Genomic DNA, 10,351 nt, shown 5'->3' on the forward strand with positions numbered 1-10,351 from the left:
CCGCGAAGCGTCGTGAACGCAGGCGGGGGTGTGTGTTAAGGCCCGACCACACTAGCGTGAACGGCGCCACCGGGCGGCGCCACCGGGCGGCGCCGCCGGGCGGCACCGCCGTCCGGCGTCCCAACGCGAGGAGTCCACATACGAGCGTTTCGCCGCAGTAAGGTTGCAACGCCTATTGGCTGAGAGAAAAAAGCAAAAACAAGCAAAACAACATAAATCGGAAGTGACGTAAGTTTTTGTTTTGTTTATTTTTTAATTTTATTTTTTTGCGCGCGTACGTATATTTTTGTTTTGTTGTTACTTTTGGTTCCTCCCAGAGGGTTCCTCCATGGCACTGTGGGTTCCTCCAAGTGTTTGTTGGGCGCTTTTCGGAGCGGTTGCATCGGTTCCAACGGTCTTTCTTGTTTTATACGTTGTCGTGTTGAATATGTGCCGCGGTATTGCTAAGTGGAGTTGGTCGTGATATTCAATGCTTGGGAACGAGCGTCGGCAGTGAAGTGAAGTCCACAGTGTCCACAGCGCATTCATGCAAGCTAGCGGGCCCCGTCTCGCCACATCGATGCCCGTGGGACGCTTGTTCGGAACGTAAAAGGTGAGTGGAATTTACCTACTGGTGGCGGCGTTCGATCGTCGATTCGGCACCGCTGTGGTGGAATTTGATAGCGCTTGGCTACCTCACGTAGCGTCGGGGACAAAGAAGATAATAGAGATAATCAACGGAAGTGGCATGTGACGCCTCCTGCGCCCCATTTGCATTCAGTAATCGCACTTCAAGAAGGACCAAGCGCGTTGGGAATGTCGGCTTTTGACGAGCTCGTGCAGTCATAAAAGCGTTCTGTCGAAAGACGGGATTTACAAACAGATCAGGCTTCGCGAATGGCCCTCCCGGCGCGTCGAATTTGTGGCGGGTAATAATGTTACTGTTCATCCTGGTAGACCTGCGATGGTGTTTTCTGCACAAATACTGTACTCTGCCTGGTACATTCACACCTGCAGCAGAACTGCTACGCGATTCTGCTACAGGTTAATCGCGAAGAGTTGTGCTCTTCCATAATGTGCATGTTAAAGTGACAACAAATAGGTGCCTCTCTATTCTACTTCTCCTTTGGTATTCAACTGGTTGTATTTTCTACTACATTTTGTTCACAAAGCCACTGCGAGACAGGCATTATTGATGTATACTATCCAAAATAAAGCTTGAGCATGAGGCGAGGTAACAGAAATACTTCTATATGTGCATGCTTTTTGTGTTTTTGCAAGACAAGGTAACAGAAATACTTCTTTAGGTGCCTGCTTTTTATGTTTCTGCAATTCACCGGCTAGACCACTCTTCTCATGGTTATTGTTTTGTTGGGTGCCAAATTTTCCACCCCAGGTGTCCGATGCTTGCGGCTGATGGCTTCTACCTATGTGCATCAAACAGCAAGCCTGCACCTTCGCCGAGACAGCAGTAAAACAGTTCTGGGTAACTGCAGCGACTGGGTCACCGATGTCGTTCCACTTCCTGCACTGCACTCTGCATGGGTCAAAGGGCCAGCGCATGCCTTTTATGGGTTGTCGCCAGCCATAGTGAGTATGGCTTGGAGTCACGTCATGCGAGTGAAATGCTTGTCACCTGAGTGACGTCAGGGGGGGGGGGGGGGGCACCGTCGCTGCCGCCGTTGGTGGGGCTATGACCCAATGGTCTGCGATCACAGACCCCCAAGCACATTGCACTGTTCCTGGATGAACTAGCCGCTCTTGAGGAAGAACAGGGTGCTTTGGGAAGAGATATGGTGTCCGCTTTTTCACTAGCTCCAGCTATCGCCACAGACATTTTGTCGAAAGGAGCAACATAGACGCCGCCGAATGGCCGCAAGGGGCCTCGCTTCTGACCGAGGGGGTCAAGATAGTCCCGTTTCAACAGAGGTACCTCTTGGGGTATTGTACAACACAGGAAATAAAGGGCCCGGAAGTTTTCTACCTTGACGAGGTGTGGGTTATGGCAGGACCAATTTTCTCAAAGGTTCGAGTAGACAAAAATGCGGCTTTGTTCCGTGGACACCTTCATGTGTGGTGGCACGAGGCAGTCATTGCTTAACTTTGCTTAAAGATCAACGACTGGACTGGTCAGGGGTGGCGTGCCTGAGAGTGGGACAGTAGACGGCTGTTATATACCAACTTTAGACTTCATTCACCCCTTAACTGACAGGGCACTGGAGGCTACATGCTCGGTGAGCCAGCCGATTGTCAGTCTTGCATCACTTATCATGCCCCTTTCTCATACAGATGTGCAGATCGGACATGAGGCAATAAAAGCTTGGCCCACCAACCACATGGCTCCTTCCGCCCTGTCAGCGTAGGGGTGAACCGAGCGTAGGTGCGGCAGGGTTGGTGGAGTCTGCTGAGTGCTTCTGGCGTAGCAGCTCGGCAGTGGTGAATTACTAGCGCACAAAATGCAATACCGCACTTTACTCTGAATGGTGCGAGCCATCGGAGCCAATCCAGTGCCGAAGGTGTGTCACGTGGCCTGTCCGTTGGGCGCAACGGCACGTTGAGCACAGTGTCATCTGGCAGCGACAAAGAGTTGGATTGGCTCCGGTGGCTCGTATCGTCGGCTGCGGTACAACACAAGGTGAAACGGAGTAGAATGTGATGGCATGTCGCATCACAGAAGGTGAGCAAAGTAAACAGATAAAAGTTTGATTTTTAGAGTGCCTATTTTAGGTCTTTGTTGCCTCTTTCGGTGTCCTTAAGAGCCCAAAGGCCTGCCTATCTCAACATTTGTAGTCCCTATCCTGGGCCCGCCACCAAGTTCACACCCATCCAAAACAGCATGAAACTGGCAAACAATATTCTAACCCTAAAATTAACCACACGACGCTTCAGAGAAAGCGTCGTGTGGGCATCCTTTTGTTCCGCAAGGCGTGCCTAGCCTTCAAATTTCTTGCGTTTGCTCTAATCAAGCTTTTGCGCAAACAGTTTTTTTCCAGTGTATCGTTCAACAAAAAGTTACAGCAGTTTTGTACTGAGCTGGTTACAGGAACTAATGCCATCTGTAGTTATCTCTTACAGCCGAGCTGTTTGAAGTCATGAAAGTTATAAACTACACGTTGCAGCGACTCACAATCGCATTCCTGCCCGTCATGCCGAACAGCGGAGCGCTAATTTCAGTTTGAGGTGTGCACTCTTACTACAATGCAGATGGTGACAGCATCAGGCTGCACTCGGTAAGTTAGTTTGAGACCGGTTCTTCGTGCGGCACTCTGGGAGATGACTCGCATAATGCCAGTGCGTTTGAAACGAGCTTGCTATAAGGCCCGCTACTCATGGGATAAGTTACTCATATAGTTTTTGGGCAGCTGATGTGTTATTCCCCTCTCCACAGCAACACGCATTGCTGGGTTAGGGTACGAGCAGCTCCGACAACTCTAAGGTGTTTGAAGCGGCAGGAGCAGTTCAGGGACACAATATTTCCCCGTGACCTCCCTTGCAGTAGTGGTGATGGTGCGTTCAGTTCCGGCTCCCTCAGCTCCGAACGGAGTAGTTCGAGTTGGAGTTCTCGGTGCACCTACTGAATGTCAAAACAAGCGCAGCTCTTCAGCCGCTGAGCACAATTGCTTTATTTGACGGCTGTATTGAAGAAGTCTTGATAAGGTTGTTAAAGGAAAAGCGAATGGCTGTTGTGGGAGCCACTGGTTTCCCTCCCCCAAGGGGACGTAAGCTGCGGACGTGCAGACATTCCTTCTGGAGTCGTCTGGCTTTAAGCCTGCTCGTTCCGAATCTTGTCAGGGAGAGTATGCCACCCTGCTGGCCTACTCTCGCACTCCTCCGCACGTCTCCCATTTTCGGGGGACCTGCGAGATCGTGTGGGACGGTCTTGTGAATTGATGACCGTCTGGCGATTAGTCCTGGAGTGTGCTACGGGCGACGGGTCAAGTGTGAAGAGATCCTACGAGTGCTGTGCAATTTAGAACACCTTTAAAAAATCCTAAAGAAAGCTGCTTTTTTTTTTTTGTGTGTGGATGTCATCTCTGTTGGATTTTTCACTGGCCACTGTTGTTAAACTTCCAGAACTCTATGTGCCAAGAAATTGAGAGAGAGTAGGAGATGAGAGTGCAGGGATGTCAAAACGCAGAGCTCCGATTGGAACGATTAGTGGGTAGACCTAATGCTAACTGCCTTTTTCTGTACTGCACATGCAGAACGTCGGTGTCCAGCGTTTCGCATATGCATTCGAATGCGTTTGACGAGTGCAGTGGAGATAAAGGCAGCCTTTGTTTCTGCTGCACTCGTCGAACACGTTCGACTGCAGAATGCCGGTGTCCAGTGTTTGGCTCTTGCATTCAGACGTCCTCGACGAGTGCAGTGGAGACAAAGGCACCTGGCTTTAGGTGTACCCACCAATCCTTCTAACCAGAGCTCGGGTGTCCTGACGTCCCCGCGTGCTCTCTTCCACTCTTCTCCCTCATTTTCTTGGCACATGCATCATGGGCAGATTTTAAGGGTGGGGGGACTAGGGCCCCCAAGGTAAACTTTTTTCAGTGAAAAATCTACATACGCCAGCATTTGTTAGGAAGAAATGATTAGTGGCTTCCATCCATACTCGAGAACCGAACTAAACGCAATAGACTACTTCCATAAATTCCTGCATGCAACACAGTGCGCATTGCACTCTGGGAACTAGTTAGCCAGGGAGGAGAGTGGCATGGTTTCGGTTTCGATTGACACGTCGACAAGAGAATATACACGGAGTGTGGACTATAAACGGCCGTTATTTCATGTTTTCTGGTCCCGAGAACGCCATTTGTGGTCTTTAAACTAACCTAAGTGGCCAGACCTCGAAGCTTTAGCACAAGCCTGAGACGTATAAATGCTTGTTGTATTTTTGTACTTGCGCCTTTTTGTTAGCGTTTCGAGGTATCTGGACGAGCCAGTGCTGGGAATCTCGACGCTGCGAAGCTCGGGGATCTTGCTTGTGTATGAATCAACAAGCTGTAGCAACCAATAAGTATGCATACATCGAGCTCGTGCCTTTACATTAATGTTGTTGACCAGGAAGTTGTTTGTTTGTTTTTGCTTTTCGTGCGTCCATCGACGAAATATAACTTTTTGACATTACTGTTTTTCTTAATCACCTGAATATGCAAAGTAAAACTCGGACGCGCCATTGAAAAGCTCCATTCTAACACACTTCTCATCTCTTATCTGTACTGCCTTGCAGCACTGCACGAAGTGAAGTCCCCACCCGCTTGCCTTCCACTAATATTCAACATTGCGTATGCGCATAAAGCTATCCTGCAATAATATAGGTACATTTACACATACAGAAAGGAAAGCATAAGTCAAGCACTTGTGTGAACAATGTCGCACCGTTCGCCAGAAGTGCACCGGACGGGCATGAACCCTGTGGTGCACCGAACGAACGAAATTATTCAAGCGCATTTGACGGTTGCTAATGGCCATAATATTTGTTATGTGTTTGCTTTCTTCTTGACTGAGTATGCCGAGATCATTACAGACACACTGTTCAGGCACAGATCTTGGGCGTCAGTAAAAGCTCGTCCAAGACGGCTTAGTGAGGAGTAGGGGACGCTTGTTAGGGCCTCCGTCGTAGCTAGCCGATTTTAGCGTTTGCGAAAACTTATTCTTCTATCAGCATAAAATTTGAGTGTGAGATATGTGATCACGTGAGGAAGACATCATAGTAACATTTGTGCAGTACTGAGGTTGAATTTATTGTGTTTCCTTAAAAGTTAATGCGTCAACACTGGGCTCAACTTTGATACTCCTGTGAGGATGCGGCTTGCTTTTCGCCCAATGAAGTAACAAGAGGCGTACGTTTGGCAAACAAAATATGTGTTGGGCTCAAGGTGACCAAATTTCAGTTGTAGTTCACTGGTACTGGACGGGATTACTGACACTGAGCTCGAAGATGCACTCGTGGGGTGAGGTGACTAAGTCACGTCTTACTACGTTTGCATATGCACGCATAATATCCGGTGCTTCTGGAACCAAGGAGAGTGCCCCGGTCTTCGTTTTGTATCGGTCGAGAATGAGTGTATTGTACATTCGTAAAAAAAAGTCAGATAATCGAAAACACAAGCAGCGTATTCGGTCGCGGCGTGATAGCATGAGATGAAGCTGCTCAGTCGAAATGGAAACTGAGTGGCCAACTAGTTTTCAGAGTGCACTGCGTGGTATTTCGCCGCGATGGGGCGCGTCGGTTTTGGAAGAAGTCTATTGCAACGCCGCCATTTATCCCACAGCAGCCACTAAGGAAACTTCCGTCGAGTCACAGAAGAGCCACTGGCGCTAAAGTTCCTGCATAGGCTCCCTACGGGAGCCAGAGTTGAGTGTTCATTCCCGTACGCAGTCTTTCCTGCACGGCATATGGAGCCTGCTCCTCATCTGACTGAATTCGGCGGATGGCAGCACGGCGCACTCGAAAGCAGGGGAACGTATGCCAGGGTGCGTGCAACGTGTACTTTCGTGCACTGCATTTGAGTCTGCTCCTCACATGATCGGATCTCGGCGAGCAGTGGTGCGGTGGTACGTAGAAAACAGTCATGCAACTATGGCTCCTGTAAAGAGCCTATACAGGAACTCTACGTGGCGCCATCTCGCAGGGCCATTTTGCAGTAGCTAAATAAAACAACCTGCATGTTTTAATTTGTCGCAAAAGGGTGGCGCTGTTATCATATTTAGTTTGGTCTAGGTGGACGCCAGCGGTCCAGGTTCCAAGAGCGAGTTTTCTAACTGAGCGTTTTAATAACGCTGGTGTTTAGTGACATAACAAATATTAGGTTAACAAAACGGATTTGGGCAACATTTTGCCCATGATATTGTCTCCCTTCCCCCCCAGGCTGACCTATAAATTTGCCCCTGCTCTGCATTGCCCTGCATCTTCGGGTCAGATATTGGTTCCTGTTTACCTGATGGACTCCTTTGTTCTCTGCATTCATCATAGGTTACCGTCCTGAATCATGGAACAAGACTGCACTCTTAGGCCCACTCCTTTTTGGTGGATCGGGTCTTGCCATCTTCCCCTTTCGTGGCTTCCTGTCGTAATTAAATAAGTTGTTATATTTTTTTCTGATGGTGGTGCATACCTCTTGCCACACTTGACAAAAATAGTGTGGTGAATCCATGCCACAAATTACTGTGAAACATGCGAGAAGGTAATTATTGAGAAGATTAAGCTCCGAAAAGTTTGATGGAAAGACGATAGATATACCCCGTTTAATATTTCTGGCCACTATAAGCATGCTATCCCCCGAAGTATTTCAGCGAATCATTGCATCGGCTTTTGACCATTCACACTTGCAAGGAAAGGCTATCAGCAAGGGTTTTCTTCTGTTTGCATTTAATTACTGAAACAAGGGTTATAGACATTACCAAGTGTATTTCGGCACAACTAAATGTTCGAACTTTAGGCTATTTTGTTGCCATGATTTTCAGTTTCCGCTAAGGTGAATATGTGTTTTTACATTAATTAAAACAAGAAAACGAAAAAAACTGATTACGTTTGTCCTCGGAGTTTTTACAGAAGACCCATCGCTATCGCCATCACTATTTTGATTTTTCCAAGATGGCCGTTTTGTTTCGTGAACGTTCTGCGACTTCAGCAATTTACGCGACTTACGAACAACACTGCCTAATTGGTACGTTAATTTTGGTGGCTATTTATCGTGTAATATCGTGGGTGTCTTGTGTTTGTACAGAAAGTAGTATTTCAGGTTCAGATTGTTCTTTGTACAGCGTTAGCTCGGTGGGTCGTCTCCTCTGAACTGCTTGCCTTTTGTCCACGTTTGTTTCCCTCCCAAACCCATCACACTTTCTGGTTAATTTTCCTGTTTATAATACCTGCTATTTTGCTACCAAATATCCAGAAACGTAGATACTATGCAGCTCTACCTGCACTATTCTTTTTATGTTGCGCAATTGCAAGAACCGCTTTTGTTTTGAAATATATTATTTAACTTACGGCGTTCTATAATATCGTTAGGCAGCCCAGTTATGTTCGCAAAGAACACGTGGCTAAGCGGTGGCGGATAGCACTTGTGTTGATGAAATGTTTTGCTTCCGCATATCCGGAAAGCATCGGGCAGCTGTCAGCTATCTAGTGACGAGCCGAAGCAGGAAGGTAATGTTGGTGGTACAAAACTGAATAGTACCCTTTGTTAAATATTTATTTTGCTTGTCTGCTCGGCAGTGCCGCCTGTGCCTGGACAATACCTTAGAAGATAGTGCAAATACGGAGACAAAGCTGTACAGTGGATATACTCTGCATCTGCACTCTGAATAACGTGATGTCTCGGTAACCACGCACGCTTTGTTACAGAGAAGTTTGTTTCGCTACCTGCTAGGCATCACTGAGGTGCTTCAGCTGTGTGCCTTTATGTTACGCTAACGGAATGTACTGCACCTACAACAAGCAGTTGCAGAGGAGCGCCGTTTAGTGAATCCATTCAATCAATATCGTAAGCAAATCTGGAAGACGCTAAAGGCTACCACACGATTCAGTGAGGCTTGTTGACCTATGATTTGAGCACCCGCTCTTTGTTAGGCCGTAAACCAGGCAGAACGTAAAATTATTATTGTGAAAACAGCAGGGTTGCGACATGCACGGAAACTTGTCTATCACACTCTGAACGTGCTGGCCGCCCAAGCGACTGACTTGCTGACTGACCGGCTCGGCTTTGTCATTGGCGAAGGCGGAACAAGCAAATGCTAGAGCATGCAGCCAAGTTCGGTGAATTGCGTATTTCTAAAAACCAATTTGCTAAAAGGTTGTTTGTCGCCATTTTCTCTTAAAGGGCAACTCTGGCCAAAACTCAAAATGGAATAAATTACTGGTATCGCTGTAGTGACACAAAATACGACCGCACCCAATATATTACGTCCGTGGGACGCTGCTTTCTCAACTAATGCCAATAAAAATGGGACCCGCCGCGAGCCGCTGCTCCTTAGCGGGCGGCCAGCGGGTTGCCGATCGCTAAAGCAACATTAGGCCGTGACGTCAGTATCATTCTCTTTTTTTTCTCCGGTCCAGGCGTTGCGCGGAGTGCGCTTCTCTGAGCCGCTACCACCGCTACTTCGGCTTGTGATTGGCGTGTTTCGCCGTTGCTTTTATCTGTAGCCCATGTAGCTTCGGTGTAGCCTTTTGTTTATTTGCTTGCGAGGACTCCAAGACTCGTTTTAGGGAGCACTTCGGTGCGCCCAAGACTGCCCAGCTGTTCCTTGAAAGATGCCGAGTGCAATTTGTAGCGCTGTGGGATGCTCAAACAACCCGCTGCGCAGCACAGAGGTGCTTTTTCACAAGTTTCCGACGGACCGGAAATTGGAGAAGGTGTGGGTGAATGCTGTTCGGCAAGTGGACTTTGGATTTCGGCTTTTACGCGCCCGAGGAAAAAAAGAACGGAAAAACAGACGCGTACAGCCCAGCACACGTGTTCCGGCGCCGCGGCCCATGCCGGAGAGCCTCAAAGCTTCGTGTCTCGGACTGTACGTTACTGGCAGCGCGGCATAGACCAACGCCACTCCATCCACGGAGCCCCGATGACAATTTAGGCCCAGCGACGAGTACGGAAGACCGCACACACGGCGACAGCCGCCGAGTACGGCACCGAACGAGTTCACTCGTTTTGCAGTCGCTAGCTTTTGGGTATACAAGCGACGGGTATGGCATAGCGCACGCACGGCGGCGGCCGCCGAGTACAGCACTGTACGAGTTCACGGGTTTTCCAGTCGCTAGCTTTTGGGTATATGCACTAACTCTTGCTACATATCTTTAGACGGCTAGCGCAGCAGAGTTAGGTGCCGCTCGGCCTGCGTACGCGTTGAACGAGAACGATCCTGACGTCACGTTCACATTGCGGCAGATTTCCAGTGTTGCCGGGGCCTCGAGCGGCTAGTTTCAGTTTTGTTGGCCGCGCCCCAAACAAACTTTTGGGGCGTCGATATCTTTAAAACTATGCACAGTAGTGAGGAAAAAATTACACCTTGCAATTCAGGGACGCTCACTAAACACTGTCATAATCCCAAAATTTAAAGTATGGACCGGAGTTGCCCTTCAACTGAGTGTCTTCTTGAAAGGATTCAAGAAAAGGGAGGTTTCAAAACCGGTGCTTGGGAAAACAGATGCCTCCGCTCAGGCGGTACACGCCGATGTTCTCAGATCTATCGGTTGACAAGCTCCACGGAAGAGCAGCGTTAAAAAAAATGAGACGTTTACAATTCTCTGTAATGCAAAAATAGAACGCAGCACTTGACGAGGAGGGGAGGGTTTACCTCTCCTTTCCCTCCAATTTAGCAGAAAATGTTAGCTAAATTTCCTGCCCAATTTAGCGGGTTAAGTTTCCCCGCTAGA

The 10,351-nt window shown here is 48.4% G+C and overlaps 1 long non-coding RNA gene across 1 annotated transcript; it reads left to right on the plus strand.

The window, feature by feature from the left end:
* Positions 1 to 1,518: 1,518 nt before the first annotated feature.
* On the plus strand, positions 1,519 to 6,983 carry LOC120842497. Its single transcript, XR_005715940.3, has 3 exons — positions 1,519 to 1,569; positions 2,269 to 2,415; positions 6,950 to 6,983. It is a non-coding gene; the product is annotated as an uncharacterized LOC120842497 (long non-coding RNA).
* The last annotated feature ends 3,368 nt before the right edge of the window (positions 6,984 to 10,351 follow it).

The sequence above is a fragment of the Ixodes scapularis genome, unplaced genomic scaffold, assembly GCF_016920785.2.
Source record: "Ixodes scapularis isolate PalLabHiFi unplaced genomic scaffold, ASM1692078v2 ptg001164l_1__unscaffolded, whole genome shotgun sequence".
Taxonomy (NCBI): Eukaryota; Metazoa; Arthropoda; class Arachnida; order Ixodida; family Ixodidae; genus Ixodes; species Ixodes scapularis.